Genomic DNA, 18,081 nt, shown 5'->3' with positions numbered 1-18,081 from the left:
GAGCCAACATTGGGTTCCAGCGTCAGCCTGATTTTCATTTTCAACGAAAAAAAATTCAATGTCTGTCCAATGTCGGGGGTTGAGGTCAAGCCGATGTTGGGGTTCGGCGTCAGTCCGATTTTCTTTTTCAACTAAAATTCAACGTTTCTCCAACGTCAGGGTTTGATGTCAAACCAATGTCGGGGTTCAGTTTCAGTCCGATTTTCTTTTTCGACCAAAATTCAATGTCTGTCCAACGTTGGAGTCCAACGTCTTTCTGACATCAAATTAATGTCATGTGCCTGCAGGGAATGTCTTTACCACCTTAGATGCTCTAGAGACTTTAAACTGTCTTCCACAGTGTTAAAGAACATTTACACCTGCACCACTGAGAGCATCCTGAATGGAAGCATGACAGCCAGGTTTGGGAACAGCACCAAGAAGGATAGATGAGCTCTCCAGAGAATGGAGCGACCAGCTCAGTGCATTATTCAAATGGAGCTCCCTGACGTGTAGTCTACAACAAGTGGTGATGAGCTAAAGCCATTCAGGCCCTGAACCAGAACAACTAGCACTATTTATACATACACACACACATAAACTGGTCTACTGCACAACTGTCGACGAACATAATGTTTCCCATCAGACCCAAATAAATTAAACTTGCTTTCATCACTAAAGTGAACTCTGGACCACTTCTCTAACCACACAACATGCTCCTCAGCAAAGGTTAGTCTAGCCTTTTGATTCTTTCTGCTAATGAGAGGTTTGGTCACTGCAGAGTGGGTTTTCAGTCCAAATGCTCTTAAACATCAAAACACTGTATGATGAGACAGTTCCTTACCCTGTTCAGAGCTGAACTGGCGAGCAATGACAGCTGCAGCGTTGAACCGATTACCCATGGAGATTCTTCGTATTATCCTGTCCTCTCTTGCATTTGTCTTTCATGGGTGACCAGCCTTCTTGGGGGACTTGAATGAGTTTGTGACGTTGTAAAGATGAAATCACAGACTTGGAACAACCAACTTCTCTTGCTATGGCTGATAGGGTCACCCCTTGGGATTTTATCTGGACAACCTACTGCTGGAGGGTTTCAGTCACTTTGGAACAGCTCATCATCTTGCAAAGTCAGTGAAAACTGGAAAGTTACACCACCAGTTACATAGGGTTTGTAAGATAATTAAGGAAATTAGCACCAAGTGCCAGATTAACATCTATAACTTACTAAAGTGTTCTCTAAATTTGATCAGTGTTCTTTTTCAGTTAAGTTTTTTATACTGTGCATTAGAATATATACTCATGAAATAAGCTTAAAATGCTGCTCTTTTACTAATGTTAGGACAAATTCACATACGACCTTCACTGTGACCTTCACATTTAGGAAATTGTGTGTTGTTCTCTAATTTTGATCTCCAGTGTAGATGGCAGCATAGACGGAATACATGTGTGTGAATGAGAGGGAGGCAGGTGGAAAGGTGAAGATGCAAGGAGTAGAGGTCGTGAAGGTGGATGACTTCAAATATCTTGGGTCAACCATACAGAGCAATGGACAGTGCAGAAAAGAGGTGAGGAAGAGGGTGCAGGCAGGATGGAGTGGGTGGAGACGGGTGTCAGGGCTGATCTGTGACAGAAGGATAGCAGCAAGAGTGAAAGGGAAGGTTTACAAGACAGTAGTGCGTCCTGCTATGATGTTTGGTTTGGAGACTGTGGCTCTGTCTAAAAGACAGGAGGCTGAGCTGGAGGTGGCGGAGATGAAGACGCTGAGATTTTCGTTGGGAGTGACAAGGATGGACAAGATTAGAAATGAGCAGATCAGAGGGACAGTGAAGGTGGAGCAGTTTGGAGATAAAGCCAGAGAGGCCAGGTTGAGATGGTTTGGACATGTGTTGAGGAGGAATAGTGGATATATTGGTCAGAGAATTTTGGAGATGGAGCTGCCGGGCAGAAGGAGAAGAGGTAGACCTCAGAGAAGGTTTATGGATGTAGTGAAGGTGGACAAGTATGGTTGGTGTAAAAGTAGAGGAGGCAGTGGATAGGCCAAGATGGAGGCAGATGCTCCGCTGTGGCGACCCCTAAAGGGAGCAGCCGAAAGAAGAAGAAGAAGAAGAAGAAGAAGAGTGTAGATGGCAGCATATGTTGCCAAAACCTACATATATCATTCAGCATTAATGATGCCTTCACAAATGTGCACGTCACCTATGAAATATGCACTAATGCACCTCTATGATATCATAAATACTGATAACAAGCTGAGTGGTCTTTAGCCTGGATGACACAAAAATATCAAATGTTGATTTGTTGGACTACAGGACACTTTTCCAGTTCCCCTCAGTCCATCTTAAAAGCATTCCTGTGGTAGCAGGAGTTAGCATGTCTGGATCCCGTTTATGTATGGTTTCTTTTTTGCATTTTAGAGTTTTAACTTGTATTTGTGGATGGAGTGATGAACTGTTCATCGACAGTAGTTTTAATAAGTGTTTCTGAGCTCATGCAGTGATTTCCTGTACAAAATCATGTCTGTTTTTAATGCAGTGCCTCCTGAAGGCCCAAAGATCACGGGCAGCCAGTATTGCTTTTTGGCCTTGTCACTTGCATACAGATATTTCTCCAGATTCTTTGACTCTTTTAATGATATTATGATCTGTAGATGATGAAAAGCAAAAGTTTTTTACTATTTTACATTGAAAACATTATTCTGGAATTGTTGCACGCACTATTTGCATGTGCAGTCTTTCACATCATTACTTCTGAAAGACTCAGCCTCTCTGAGATGCTTTTTTTATACCTAGTTATGTTACTGACCTGTTGCCAATTAACCAACACCTTTTTTTTAGCACTACACAATTTTGCCAGTGTTACAACTTTTGCCCCTGTTACAACTTTTTTGGAACTTATTGCTGGCATCAAACTCGAAATGGGCATAGATTTTTCAAAAAAGAATAAAATTTCTCAGTTTCAACATTTGATGTGTTTATACTATTTCCAATTAAATATAGGATTTACATGATTTGTGTTTTGTTTTTATTTCCATTTTGCGCAGTGTCCTAACATTTTTGGAAATGGGGTTGTACCATACCTGTTGTTTATTCTCTTGCAGAGTCAGTACAACGGAGGCAGAACAGCCTGAGATCACACATGAGTGCCCCGGAGGGCCCACAGCCAGCTCATGGTAGGGGTAATGTCTGCAACCTAGAACCTATAAGAGAAATAGAGACAAGTTAAGGAACATGCTCACTGTATTTTAAGTACTCATATTGGTAACTTACTAAAGCCTTATGATATTGTTTGCTTTTAGACTGTGTTGTTTGTACTCACCCACTCTTTTAGGAAAGCAACATCCCTGTGGAGTGGAATGGTTCAGCTCAGGTGATACAGGGATGGGGCTTATCCTATAAGAGGTATGGGAGAGGGTTAGTAGGGGAGGAAGGCTAGCTCGATGGTGCTCACCTCAGGCAGAGAAAGAAAGCTAAGGGAGATGAGTAGAGCTAACTGAAAGTATAGTTCCATGGAACTAAATATACTTGTACTGTAAGTCAGGGTTTTACTTTTACTTTTAACTATTGTTTACTTTTGTTTGTACAGTTTTTTGTCTGTTTTTCTCATTTAGAAATCACTCACTGTCAGCACTTTTCCACCTGCAAACTCGTCTCTCTTTGACTTTGCAGTCACAACCTACCCAGTGACTTTGTGTCACCTCACAGAGTTCAGCGAAGCATCGTCACACTTGCCTATAGGCCAGTTTATGAATGATTTGATGAAAACATCACAGTAACTGCTCACAGCAATAAACATGCATCTACTGAAGATAAACATGTAAATTATTATTCATCTACATTTTTACTGTAGTCACATGCAGCTTTACATAAACAGAAGAATACTTAAAAATCAGATACCTACTACTGAATTGTATTGTAGTTGTCTCAAAATTACATTTTACATTTTATTCTGAAGATATGATTTAAAGAGAAAACAGCATTACTGAATTATGAGTAAATTGTTTATTATCCTGAGTATTACTTGCGTATGTATAGTTATGTCTTTTTTCAAATTATGATTTGTTGCGTTTTGGGCCAAAATTTGATTTTCATTAACATGTTATGTGAAAAGAACGTCGCACTTCATTTTGCAGTAATTATTATTACAGTAGTAATTATAATATATTTTCAGGTATTGAATACAAGTATTCTCTTTTATTTTTGTTATCGCCCATCAGCCAATTTCTCTTTTTATAAATTGTCACGTTTAAATGTTTTAGATCATCCAACTAAAGAGAACACACAGCTTTCAAATAATTATTCAGTTGAAGATAAGGATTTATTCAAAACCTATATCACCCATGTGAAAAAAGTGCTTCCTAAACCTAATAACAGGTTTACATTTACAGCTTTTGGCTGACGCTCTTATCCAGAGCGCCTTGCAATTTGATCACTTTACAGAGGTAGACGAAGGTGGTGTTAGGAATCTTGCCCAAGGACTCTTATTGGTTTAGTGTAGGGTGTTTTACCCAGGTGGGGGATTGAACCCCAGTCTACAGCGTAGAAGGCAGAGGTGTTACCCACTACACTAACCAACCACGTCCAGCTCCAGTTGTGCCATCCTTGTCAGTAACAACTGCAGTCAAACGTTTGCAGACATTGCCCTTTAGCACTCTCTGACGGAGAATAGAATTCACGGTTCCATCAATTATGACAAGTTGTCCAGGTGCTGCAGAAGTGAAGCAGCTCCAAAGCATCACACTACCACCACGTTTGACTGTTGGTATGATGTTCTTATGTTGGAATGTGGTGTTAGCCTTACGCCAGATGTAACGGGACCCATGTCTTCCAAAAAGTTCTACCTTTGATTGATCAGTCCACAGAATATTATCCCAAAATTCTTGAAGCAATCATTGAGAAGTTTTTTGGCAAATGCAAGATGAGCCTTTGCGTTCTGTTTGGTCAGCAGTGGTTTGCGCCTTGAAACTCTAATATGGATGCCCTATCTTGCCCAGTGTCTTTTTTATTGTGGACTTGTGGACATTGGCCTTAACTGAAGCAAGTGAGGCTTGCAGTTCTTTAGATGTTTACCTGGATGAACAAATCATGTAATGTTTTATATATATATATATATATATATATATATATATATATATATATATATATATATATATATATACACACACACACACACATTGCCTCTGAAGATACACATATACACAATATACACTAGTTATGCACTAATCCAATGTACAGTTGTACAGTAATAAGTTATGAATAAAACTATGAAATATGCTGTTGTTCACATTTCGTATGTGCAGTTAGTCTGAGGGAGATCATAAATGAGATGCAGCTACTCAGGGATAGGATACTGATATAGAATCTTCCAGATTGTACAGGATATGGATAGAAGATGTGCAAGATGTCAGTCTATATGTGTAACTATAGATTTGCTGGATTGAAGGTGCAGTAAGATTAAAGTGAGTGTGATGAGATGTGGATGAGGTTTAGATTGTCCATGGAGATGATGACTCAAGAGGTGCAGTGACAGGCCTACAGACCGAGGGCAGTGTGTCGAGTCAGGGCTATTGCGTCATCAGTGGATCTGTTCTGTCTGTAGGCAAACTGTAGTGGGTCCAGAGTGGCAGGTAGTGAGGAACAAATGAAGTCTCTGACCAGCTTCTCAAAGCAATTGCTTATGATGGAGGTCAGAGCAACTGGGCGCCAGTCATTTAAAGTATTAACCCTAGCTGACTTTGGAAGTGGCACAATGGTGGCCAGTTCGAAACGTGAAACTATTTGAGCAATTTGCATTTCCCAGTGCTTATTCTTACTTTATTTTGATTCAATTTGGGTTTTCTAGCTTTCGACTCCAAATGGCACAGGTGCACCATGAGTCAAAATAAAAACGTAATGCAAGTCCTAAATAACGTTAAGATATCTAAAGGAGCACCTTTAGAATTGGTGACGTTTACAAGCTGGGACAACAGTAAAGAAATATTATGTCCACCAGTGCTTCATGTTGAGTTTTCAAGGAAGAGCGTAACTTGCTTTAACCAGACAGCAGGTTGCACACAAAGTAAAATGCTACAGAAGACGGCGACATTACTTCAAATCAGACCACAGTATGAGGAGGGCTGTTCAGAGCTGACCGGTCAACCGCGACAACGGGGAAGACCCGCGGCGGAGGAACCTGTATCTACGTAAACAAAGCGTGGTGCACGGACTCTGTTGTAGTGGAAACCCACTGCTCTGCGGACCTGGAGTTCCTGACCATTAAATGCAGGCCCTTTTATACGGCTCGTGAGTTTAGCTGCATCGTCGCTACTGTAGTCTATGTGCCTCCTGATGCTAACTCGGCTATGGAGGCTGTCTGTGCTACCATCAACAAACTTCAAACTACATACCCGGACGGAGCCTTTATTGTAGCAGGGGACTTCAATCACACTGATCTAAAATCTGGATTACCAAAATTTTATCAGAATGTCTCCTGCACCACAAGGGGACAAAAAATTTTGGATAAAGTTTACACAAACGTGGCTGATGCATACAAAGCCACACCCCTCCCCCACCTCGGACTTTCAGATCATCTTTCTCTGTTTCTACTCCCCAAATATACTCCAGTCATTCGGAGGATCAAGCCTACAACCAGAACTGTAAAGATCTGGATGGATGGGGCTGACTCCTTCCTTCAGCTGACTTCAGCACACTGACTGGAGCGAGTATGCTGTCCGGGCCACCACGGCCTCACACATCCACCTGGACACCTACACTAACTCTGTCCTGGAACACATCAACAACTGTGTGGACAGAGTGACAACACAAAAGACAATAATAATATTCCCAAATCAGAAGCCCTGGATGAACAGAGAGATTCGCTCTCTGTTCATGTTTGACAAGTTTAAAAAACGATCCTCCACCAGACGATAATCCACTTGAACTTTCCAATTCGGATGTCAGTCGCATGCTGAGCAGGGTGAATGCACGGAAAGTACCCTGATGGTGTACCTGGCCGTGTGCTAAGAGCCTGTGCTGAGGAACTCTCGGGTGTCTTCACACACATCTTCAATGTCTTGCTGGCCCAGGCAGCTGTCCCATCCATCTTCAAGTCTGCCACCATTGTGCCAATGCCAAAGCACTCAACTGCTTCAGCCCTGAATGACTTCTGACCTGTTGCACTCACCCCAATCATCTCCAAGTGCTTTGAAAGACTAGTTCTTTCCCACCTGAAGTTCTGCCTACCTGCAGCATCTCTCCTCATGGTGCCATGACAACAACCTGGCACTCAACACGCACAAAACAAAGGAGATCATCATGGACTTCAGACGGACTAGGAACCAGGCTCACACCCCCATCTCCATCAGTGGAGTTGCAGTGGACCAGGTGTCCAGCTTCAAGTTCCTTGGTCTCCACATCTCCAATGATCTCACCTGGTCCTTGAACTCCTCCGTCCTCATCAAAAAGGCGCAGCAGCGCCTTTATTTTCTGCGGAGCCTCAAGAAAGCTCACCTGTCTCCCAGGATCCTGGTGAACTTTTACCGCTGTACCATTGAGAGCATACTCACCAACTGCATCTCTGTATGGTACGGCAGTTGCTGCGCTGCTGACCGCAAAGCACTCCAGTGGGTAGTAAGAACAGCGCAGCGCATCACAGGCACCGATTTACCCACCATCGAGGACATATACCACAAACGCTGCATGGGCAGGGCAAGAAACATCATCAAAGATGTTACCCACCCAAATCATAGACTTTTCAGCCTCTTACCATCTGGCAGGCGTTACAGGAGCCAGGAGCCTCCGCTCCCGCACCAGCAGGCTTAGGAAAAGCTTTTTTCCTGAGTCGGTTATCCTGACGAACGCTACACAGTCACTTTAAAAAACTGCACAAACACTTCCTACACCTTCTGCACTGATAACATACTTCATTCATACAACTTTCATTTGTATTGCTGCTCCCAGTGCATACATAATGCACTATCTGTACAGTATCTATTATATCTACATGTCTATATTTGTATACGTATGTGTATATAATAACCTACAATCATATTACAGCATATCTCACTTTATGTATATATGTATATTATATACTATATATTCAATATGTACATTCCTGTATATAAACTTAATACACAGATATATAGATACATATAACACTGCATATATAACACTATATTTTATATTGTATGTTTCATATTTTGTATTACATATTTCACTTGTACACACATGTATATAACAGTTATATTTTTGCACTGGTCACTGTTACCACCACACTTTATGTAAATAATGTTATATATTGCTCTTCTGGTTAGATGCTAACTACATTTCATTGGCCCTGTATTTGTACTCTGCACAATGACAAAGTTGAATCTAATCTAATCTAAACTGTATACTTTGGCAGATCATCACCTTGGATCTTTTAATTAAAAAGTAAAATGTGCAGCTACATTTTTTCTAATCTGATATAAAGATTTACACATCAACAAAAGATGCAGCGATTCAGCATACAATACATTTCATTTACTGCACATGTTTGCAATGTAGAGCTAATAAAAACTCCAGAATTCATAAAGTTGTTACACTTGACATCTGTTACCTCCATAGAAGAAGATTGTTGTGGCTGCACAAGTTGATGTATAGTAGTGAACAACATTTGTGAATTGGTCAGGTGAGTGTTGATGAGTATTTGAATAAAAATTTGACCTTGCCTCTTTACGAGATTTTGAGCAGCGCTCATGATAAGCCAATTTCTGGACCACATCCAGTTTTTATTTTCCATAATTCAGATGCAAACCATAGGGCCGAACATGAAAAATCCAAAGGCCCAGAGATGTTTTGTAAATTTCCACTGATTCAACTAATGATGTAAAGTTGTGAGAGAAGATATTTTGGAGATCTTTTTTTCATGATGACTGGGTCAATCCCTGTCTATTTACGGTAACTGATGAAATGTTTGGGCTTAGGTTTAGTGGAGAAACACTGAAATAGTAGGTCCATGATGTTCAGAGACCCCAAGATCATAGACCTGCAAATTGTTAACCAAAGCGTTCTTGTTAGGTGGAGGAACAAAACCAGATGGTTATAGATGAGGTGAGGATGGACTTGATTGCTGTGTAGAACCTGATCATCAGGGTTGAACATCAAGTTGAATTTCTTTAGCTGCCTCAGGGAAAAACGTTCTCTGCTGTGAGCACTTGGCTGTGTTCCTTTCCCACTCCAGGTCTCTCTGGATATGATGATGTCCAGGAACTTGAATGACTCCACAATAAAAAACTTTGGGAGGCAAAAGGCCAAAGTCTTGCAGAGCAAATACTCTTTTGTCCAGACCCCTGCAAATCTAGTCAAACTGTCTGATCAATTCTAGAGCCGTACAAATGTATAAATGACTACTGCACCCTGCACCACTGTCTCATGAAGACTTTTGTTTCTTAGTTTATATTGCTAGAATATCCCCTATGTACAGTATGTTTATACAATATGTTTCTTCTCACTAGATGATGCAGGGATGTCGATGGGACATTTGGTTAGTGGTTCCAGATATCGGTTTTTAGATATTAAAATCACTTCTTGGATATCTGTCACAGGAAGATATGGAAAGTACAGTGGTCAGCCAGTAAGCTGATTTTACGTTTTAACAGTGCTGTGACCGCTGGGCTCATATTTGCATGTAAGTGAGTCTATTATATATACATCACTAAAACAATACACAAGTGCCTGAATGTGAGCACTTTGCCAAGCTGGTGTTTGTAAGGACTACTAACTAAATACACTAGCTGATATTAGCAAGTCTTCATCTAAAATAGTCATTTTTATCCTCTTTTCTTCTTTCCACAATTAGCCAAATATCTCATAACTCATAGAAACATTGGAATATCAAATTGGTCAGAAGGTACATCCTTAGTAAATGCTAGAACAGTATTGAATGCTTAGGCTTGCTACTCAATTTTAATAGAATTGAAAAGCAGTCTAGAGAGTGGAACTGGCTTGATGGATTATTGCTAGCAGATTATCTTTTTTTCCCTTATTTCTATCTTATTTTTATATTCTATACACATTTATGACCCAATTTGAAGGTCAAATCAAAGTCGTCAAATTTATGTATATAGTGCTTTTTACAACAAAGATTAGAAATGAGCAGATCAGAGGGACAGTGAAGGTGGAGCAGTTTGGAGATAAAGCCAGAGAGGCCAGGTTGAGATGGTTTGGACATGTGTTGAGGAGGAATAGTGGATATATTGGGCAAAAAATGTTGGAGATGCTGGGTAGAAGGAGAAGAGGTAGACCTCAGAGAAGGTTTATGGACGTAGTGAAGGTGGACATGGAGATGGTTGGTGTGAAAGTAGAGGAGGCAGTGGATAGGGCAAGATGGAGGCAGATGATCCGCTGTGGTGACCCCTAAAGGGAGCAGCCGAAAGAAGAAGAAGATTAATCAGTGAATAAATGAATAAATGTAATGTAGAATATTGCATTTTTAGTACTTTGTTGTAGCATATATAAACAAAACATACCATTTAAGTATCACAGACTCATGCAGATCGTCAAACCAGAAAGTCTCTAAAATAAGGTCACTTTTATATCCCACAGACCTTCTATTCATTATACAATGCATTGTGCCATTCAACATATCTCAGTGTTAGTGTTCTTTTTTGTTTGTTTGTTTGTTTGTTTGATCAGGTTTACAGATCAGTCATCAGCTTTAAGCAAATCCCATCCCTGTCATTCAGCATCATTTACAAAATATCGCCATCTGTTGGCAGCTTTATATCGCCTCCCAGAACTGCAGAAGGTAAGAGCAGACTCAAGATGGCACTAAAGCGCCACTTTCAAAATAAACATGCAAATAAAACACAAGTTATATCAACAAAAAAACCCTGCAAGGCTTTAAGATGTTTTACTAAATCAACAAATGAAGAATAAAACAGACATACAGCACAATTAAAATAAGTGATTAAAAGTGGTTGAACACAGCATTCTGCCATGTTATCTCAACAGGCTCACAAGAAGACTGAGTGCGCATGTGTGTGTGTGTAGTGGTGGGACGTTAGAGTGTTGGCTGTGCTCCCTCTGAAGTAAATCTCTGCAAGCACACAGAGCAACACATGCTGTCAATTTTACAGTAAACAGCTGGCAGCAGACAGAGGTCCCAGACATTCGTGTCTGGAGGTTAGGGAACTGGCCCTGTGACCGGAAGGTCGCCGGTTCGATCCCCAGCACCGACAGTCCATGACTGAGGTCTCCTTGAGCAAGACACCTAACACCCAACTGCTCCCCGGGCACCGTGGATAGGGCTGCCCACTACGCCGGGTAAGTGTGCTCACTGCCCCCCAGTAGTTGTGTATTCACTAGTGTGTATGTGGTGTTTCACTTCACGGATGGGTTAAATGAGGAGGTGGAAGTTCCCTGTTTGTGGGATTAAAAAAGTATCACTTAGCTTTATACTTTAATTACAGTAATACAGTAGTCTACTGTAAATTGTACATTTGAAATGACAGTAAAATACTAGCAGCAGAGCTCCCAGCCATACATTTTCAGCAAACATACTGTTAACAGTAGTTACTGGGAAACATTATTAGTTGAATTTTAGTTAATTAGAGCTTTTTAAAGCCCACATGATTACGATCATGCTACCAGTTACAGCGCTGTTACACTATAAAAAATGAGGCATTAAAATTACTTTAAAAAATTAAGGCAACAGTTTGCATGGATCTTTCTGAGTTTAATTAACTTTCTGTTCTATTAAGTAAATGCAACCTATCTAAGCCACTTAAAGTATACATAAATAAATTATCACAGTATAACTAATATTACTATTTTGACTCAACTTAACCCCCTCGCCCCAATCAACACAAAATATTTAAGTTAAATCTACTTACGTTTTCTAATAAACTCAACTAAATAAAATCAAAATGAATGACTACAAATTCAAGTTGTCCTAACTGATTTTTGAAACAAGTTCTACCAACATAGAAAGATCCATGCAAACTATTGCCTTCATTTTGTTGCCTTTGTATTTCTTAAAATATAAGCCCACTTAACAACCACTCAAATAAATCAATTTCCATACATCAAATATATCTGCATTTATTAAAAGTGCAAACAATAAACATGCAGCAAAAGGACTTGCATATGCAGTCCTTAATTCTGTTTACATGAAACATAAAATGTATTGCTTTCAAAAATAATAACATACAAATGTTGGTCACCTGAATGTCACCATCATTGACTGTGCTGTGCATAACTGCTTTCTTGCTTTGTTCCCTCACATTTACTGAATGCATATCATTGCTGTTCAATGAAAAAACATGCATCTCCAAAATAATGACTTTACAGGAGAAGACAAAAATCTTCTTAACTTTGAATGGAAGTTAATCCAAGTCATTTGAAAGCAGGGGGGGGTGCTGGAACCTATCCCAGCAGTCATCGGGCAGAAGGCAGGATACACTCTGGTCAGGTCGCCAGTCTCCAAATTGCACATTAAAAATTAAATATGTGTGTTTATAACAGCCCTGCGCTCACACATCGAGTCAGCTCGCTAGCAAAAACGGCCTCAGCCAACTGAAAATCCAGCCCCTCCCCCATCGAGTCAGCTCGCTAGCATTTAGCTACTTAGCTCGCTAGCAAAACGGCCTCAGCCCACTGAAAATCCAGCCCCTCCCCCATCGAGTCAGCTCGCTAGCATTTAGCTACTTAGCTCGCTAGCAAAACGGCCTCAGCCCACTGAAAATCCAGCCCCTCCCCCATCGAGTCAGCTCGCTAGCATTTAGCTACTTAGCTCGCTAGCAAAACAGCCTCAGCCCACTGAAAATCCAGCCCCTCCCCCATCGAGTCAGCTCGCTAGCATTTAGCTACTTAGCTCGCTAGCAAAACGGCCTCAGCCGACTGAAAATCCAGCCCCTCCCCCATCGAGTCAGCTCGCTAGCATTTAGCTACTTAGCTCGCTAGCAAAACGGCCTCAGCCCACTGAAAATCCAGCCCCCTGCCCACCGAGTTAGCGGTTAGCATTTAGCTACTTAGCTCACTAGCAAAAACGCCTCAGCCGACTGAAAAACCACCCCCACCTATCGAGTTAGCGTTTAGCATTTAGCTACCTAGCTTGGAAACAAGACTTACCGAAATACTTCTATCCAGAGAAAGTCATATTCATCGATATCACTTAACTCCTCTGTTTACGTTTATGCATATGAGCACGAAAAAGCACATTTAAGGAGCTTATCAACCTCGCAATATGAGCAGAAATGCTTCAACAGAAAGTCAAACGAGAGGAAAAATAACCTCACAATTTAGAAAGCCAATCAGTAAGTCAGCTACGGCTTTAATGCCCACATAAATCTGCAAATACACTCTTACAAAGTTATTTTACATGTAGAAATTAGGTTATGATATACTAATATTTGAGGTGATAAACTTACCGTATATGAAACGTTTACGATGGCGCCCGTTTCGCAGCTTGCCTTGATTTAAACTGAACCAAAGTAAGTTGCTCCAACCGAGTTCACCAATGTTGCTCTGACGTCTAGAAAAATTAAGTAGATTTTGATGAGCTTGTTGAGTTCAGGTTATACTGCAAACTATAGGTTCATTAAGCATAAAAATATTTAGAAACAGCGTAAACATGTTTATTTTGTGTGAATTTTAATGAAATTTTAAGTATAATTTGCTTTGAGTCAGAATCAGTTTTTACAGTGTACACTGTTAAGCAACCACACACTATATAACCCCTTTTCCAAAAAAAAAAAAGTGTAAGGAAGACTCTCCAGAATGAGTAGAATCCATAATCCTGTTTATTCCAAAACACAAAAAAACAGTCCAAAGGTCAAAACACAAGAAAAGTTCAAAATCAGCAAAAGCACCAAAGGGAGATCCAGAAGCAGTCAAAGAGAACAGAAACATCAACAGAGCGGTAACAAGGCATGGCACGCAGGGGAAAACTGGCAATACTTCCCACTGAGTTGGTGTATTGAAGGTTCTTAAATAGGCAGGTGAAATGAGCTGCAGGTGAGGGGTCAGGGTGCAATGAGGGAGAATGTCAGTATTCAGGTGAGGCTGACCCCTGGTGTCGAGGATGGGTATCTCACCTGACAAAAAAATTTTGTTTTTTTTTTTGTTTGTTTGTTTTTTTAATATATGACTTTTTTTAAATTAATTCAGCATGACCTAAATAACAAAGTATGTAAAATGCATTTAACTACATAGCTGGGGTAAGAATAGCAAAATCTAGCATGATGTTAAAACAAGAAAACTCAAAGGAACTGTAGTTGAAGTAAAAGTTCATTAACAGAAACAAACAAAACTGCAAGGATAGCTGGGAAGCTTCTTCCCCAGTGTTACAATATTCAGAGACAGCCTGAATATTGTAGCACGAGGAGGCAGAGCAACAAGCTCTCGTTCTCTCTCAGCTCTTTTTAAAAGGCTCTCAAGCTGCCAGCCAGATCAGTATTAGCTGGCTCTACTGTACTGTTGGTTAAGTTTTTCTTGGTTAGAAGTTAGAAATTCATAAATTAAGTTAAAGTTAAGTGATACTTTTTTAATCCGACAAACGGGGAAATTCCACCTCCGCATTTAACCCATCCGTGAAGTGAAACACCATATATATACACACACACACACACACACACACACACACACACACACACTAGTGGGCAGCCCTATCCATGGCACCCGGGGAGCAGTTGGGGGTTAGGTGTCTTGCTCAAGGACACCTCAGTCATGGACTGTCAACACTGGGATTGAACCGGCAACCTTCTGGTCACAGGGCTAGTTCCCTAACCTCCTTTTAAATTTTATATAGTGTCACATTTTGAATTTGAAATGTCATGATACAGTGCCAAGAAAAGCATTTGCTTCCTCTTGATTTTGTCTATTTTTGCATATTTGTCATGCGTAATTAAATTAAAGCGTTGATTGCTTCCAGCACTGTTGATTTATCACTATAGTATAACCTTACAGTGTGAAGTAGCTAAAGGGTCTCAACACGCTATAAGAGACAACAAAGTACATTATTGAAATACATCAGTCTGGAAAGTATTACAAAGACATTTGTAAGGCTCTGGGACTCCAGCAAAGTCTATATCTCCAAATGGAGAAATCATGGAACAGAAATGAGTCTTCCCAGAAGTGGTCAGCCTACCAAAATTCCCCCAAGAGGACAATTCATCCAGGCAGTCATAAATGAAATCACTTCATTTTCTATGATTCAGCTTTCATGATTCCAGCATTAGAAAGAGACTAAGTAAGAATGATGCCCATTTTTAAAAAGCCCTCTAGTGTGGCTGAATTAAAGCTGTTTTCCCAAGAGTGGTCCGTAGTAGGTGGCACAAAACTTATTTCAGTATAGGGTTAGGGTTAGAACTTCTCATTTAAAAACTGTGTTTTGTGTTTTCTCACTTCCACCTTATATTTTAGGAGGATCTAAGCCAATTTAGTATGAAATGCAAAAAAGAGGAAATCAAAATGCAAATATTTCATATGTTTTATGAAGAATTTCCTGTTTATGGCCTGTGGGGGCTGGGTTGTATGTGGGAAATATCCACGAATGGCATGGCATGGCATTTAAAGTAGGCCATGGCATTTAAAGTAAAGGGAGCACAACATTTGCAAAATTTCAGACTGACCTAAGCACATAGCACAGAAACCTATGACCTATGACTATCATCATCATCATCATCACACTGCACCCACATACAACCACAAACGGTGCACTTCTGTAGCCTGCTGTCACTGCTGTCATTGGATTTTGCACTTTGCCCACAAAAGGAAAGTTTATTCAGTGCATTTCATCCACACTGTGGTAAGATCCTAGATCCAATGGAATTTTGGGAGGCAGAGGCTCAAAGAGAAAAAAAGGGATGACTTGAATGTAATTATTTAAATTTACAGCACATGGCATGTATTTATACAGAGATACAGTCTAATCATTTTTCAGAGGGAGGCAAACAGCATTACAAGTCTTACCAAAGACTCTTCTAGACAGTCTTATACACAATGCAGTTCAGTGCCGGCTCTAAATAATAAGCAGTGTAAACAGCTGCTTACTAGGAAACTAGGAAACTTTCACCCAACCAAATTTTCAATGAATTACTGGGATTAGCTTAATGATCCAATTAAGGGTAAATGTCAGTTGTTAGGGCGGCACGGTGGCGTGGTGGGTAGCGCTGCCACCTCACAGCGAGGAGGGCCTGGGTTCGATTCCCCGGCCGGGTGGCCAGGGTCCTCTCTGTGTGGAGTTTGCATGTTCTCCCTGTGTCTGTGTGGATTTCCTCCGGGTTCTCTGGTTTCCTCCCACAGTCCAAAGACATGCAGTCAGGCCAATTGCTGACATGCTGAATTGCCCCTAGGTGTGTCTGTCTGCCCTGCGATGGACTGGCGACCTGTCCAGGGTGTATCCTGCCTTCTGCCCGAAGACTGCTGGGATAGGCTCCAGCACCCCCCGAGACCCTGACGGAGAAGCGGCTTAGAAAATGGATGGATGTGAAATGACATACCGTGTAATGACAGCTGATTTTTAGTAGCATTGTGTCCATTTCGCAGTTTATCTGCTGTTTATATTTGTGTCCATTTTACATGCAGTTCTTAAAATACTATACTGGACATTTTTATCCAGACAAAATTTCTAACCTCAGATGACCTCCATAGAGTTTCTAACCTAAAATAACCTCCATAGATGACAGAAAATGTCCCGAAACTGTCCTACATCAAGGTAGTTTTTAATGAGAATAGATTTTTGTGTGCAAGCAATTTCTTATAGCACCACCATCACGAGAGAAATGAAAGACATGACTCCATAAAGCAGGCGTTTTGAGAACCAGAACATTCTCAAAAAGCACAAACTGATCATTTCACTTAAGCCAAATAAAATGAAATGTACATAACTCATTCAGTGTTTTGGCATTACCATTAGGATTCATAACATCAACATGACATTATAAACAGCAAGGGGCTGCTGGTTTTCATTCCAACCAAGCAGGAGCTCACCTCATCATTTATTTCAGGACTAAGATTATCTGATTAAATAAGTGGAATCAGGTGTGCTCCTGCATGACTGGAATGAAGACCTACAGTGCACATTGTCCCTTTGTGGAGAGGATTGGTGGCCTCTGATCTAAATCATCAAGCTCCTGGTGAGCCAAAGCTCAAAGGTTCCCAGCCCTAGGACAGATTTTTACCACTGATCTGTTACTTGTGCACTATATAAATGTTGCATGTCTGTATTCGAATTGTTGGTACTGTATAAAGATCATCGTGCTGAACTGGTTCAAAGTCAGAGCTCATTTCAGACTTTTAACTGACAGCCCCCCCCTCAATAGAAAGTATCCTATAAATTGTGATTTTGTTTATCTTTAGCTTATTATTTTCCCAATTCATGGGGTTGGAAAAGAACATACTCATTGTAAATATATGTGGTTTGAAAACGTAATTGTTTTTGGTTTATTTATTTTTTTTACTGTGGGACCACAGCAAGAACTAATGCAACAGAATGGTCCAAATTTTATTATATATGTAAATTGTAATAAAAAAAAAGACCACTTGATTTTTTTGCATTTAGCTGAGTCTTTAAAAACTCACTACCTTTTCTTTTTGCTTCTGTTTCCACTAGAGTTTATATCAAATAACATAAATGTTAAACATACAGACACAAGTTAGAGAACACACAGGCAAACACTGTTTAGAGGCCGAAGATAGGTTACCTTCAAAAATGTGCGCAATTTGAAATAAAGCACATAGACTAGAACATCACATGCGTGTACGCAAAAGGCCTCAAGACAATGAACGACAAACATAAACTACATCAGGTAACCAGATCCAAACGGGCAAGGGCAAAAAAGCCAAGTGGAGTCTTTGTGAATGTCAGAGCCGGATGAATGTGTGACAGTACGAAGGCTGAATAGTCAGCCCACCGTCAGTAACTTTCATAAGAAAACTAAAGTAAATATTGGTAGGAGGCCTTTCGCGTAGTGTGTAGTGGTACCGAATTGACTGTTTTTTCCATAGACCTCAATAATCATGTATTTTTTCCCAATGTTATTGTACAACAAAATAGATCAACTGATCACAGACAGTTTCTGGAGAATTAAATCCAGTGATCCAGTTTAAACTTCAGAATTAATTTCCATTCAGTAAACGGTTTGGC

Source organism: Pygocentrus nattereri, chromosome 5, assembly GCF_015220715.1.
Source record: "Pygocentrus nattereri isolate fPygNat1 chromosome 5, fPygNat1.pri, whole genome shotgun sequence".
In the NCBI taxonomy this organism is placed as follows: Eukaryota; Metazoa; Chordata; class Actinopteri; order Characiformes; family Serrasalmidae; genus Pygocentrus; species Pygocentrus nattereri.
This window is presented reverse-complemented; position numbering follows the sequence as displayed.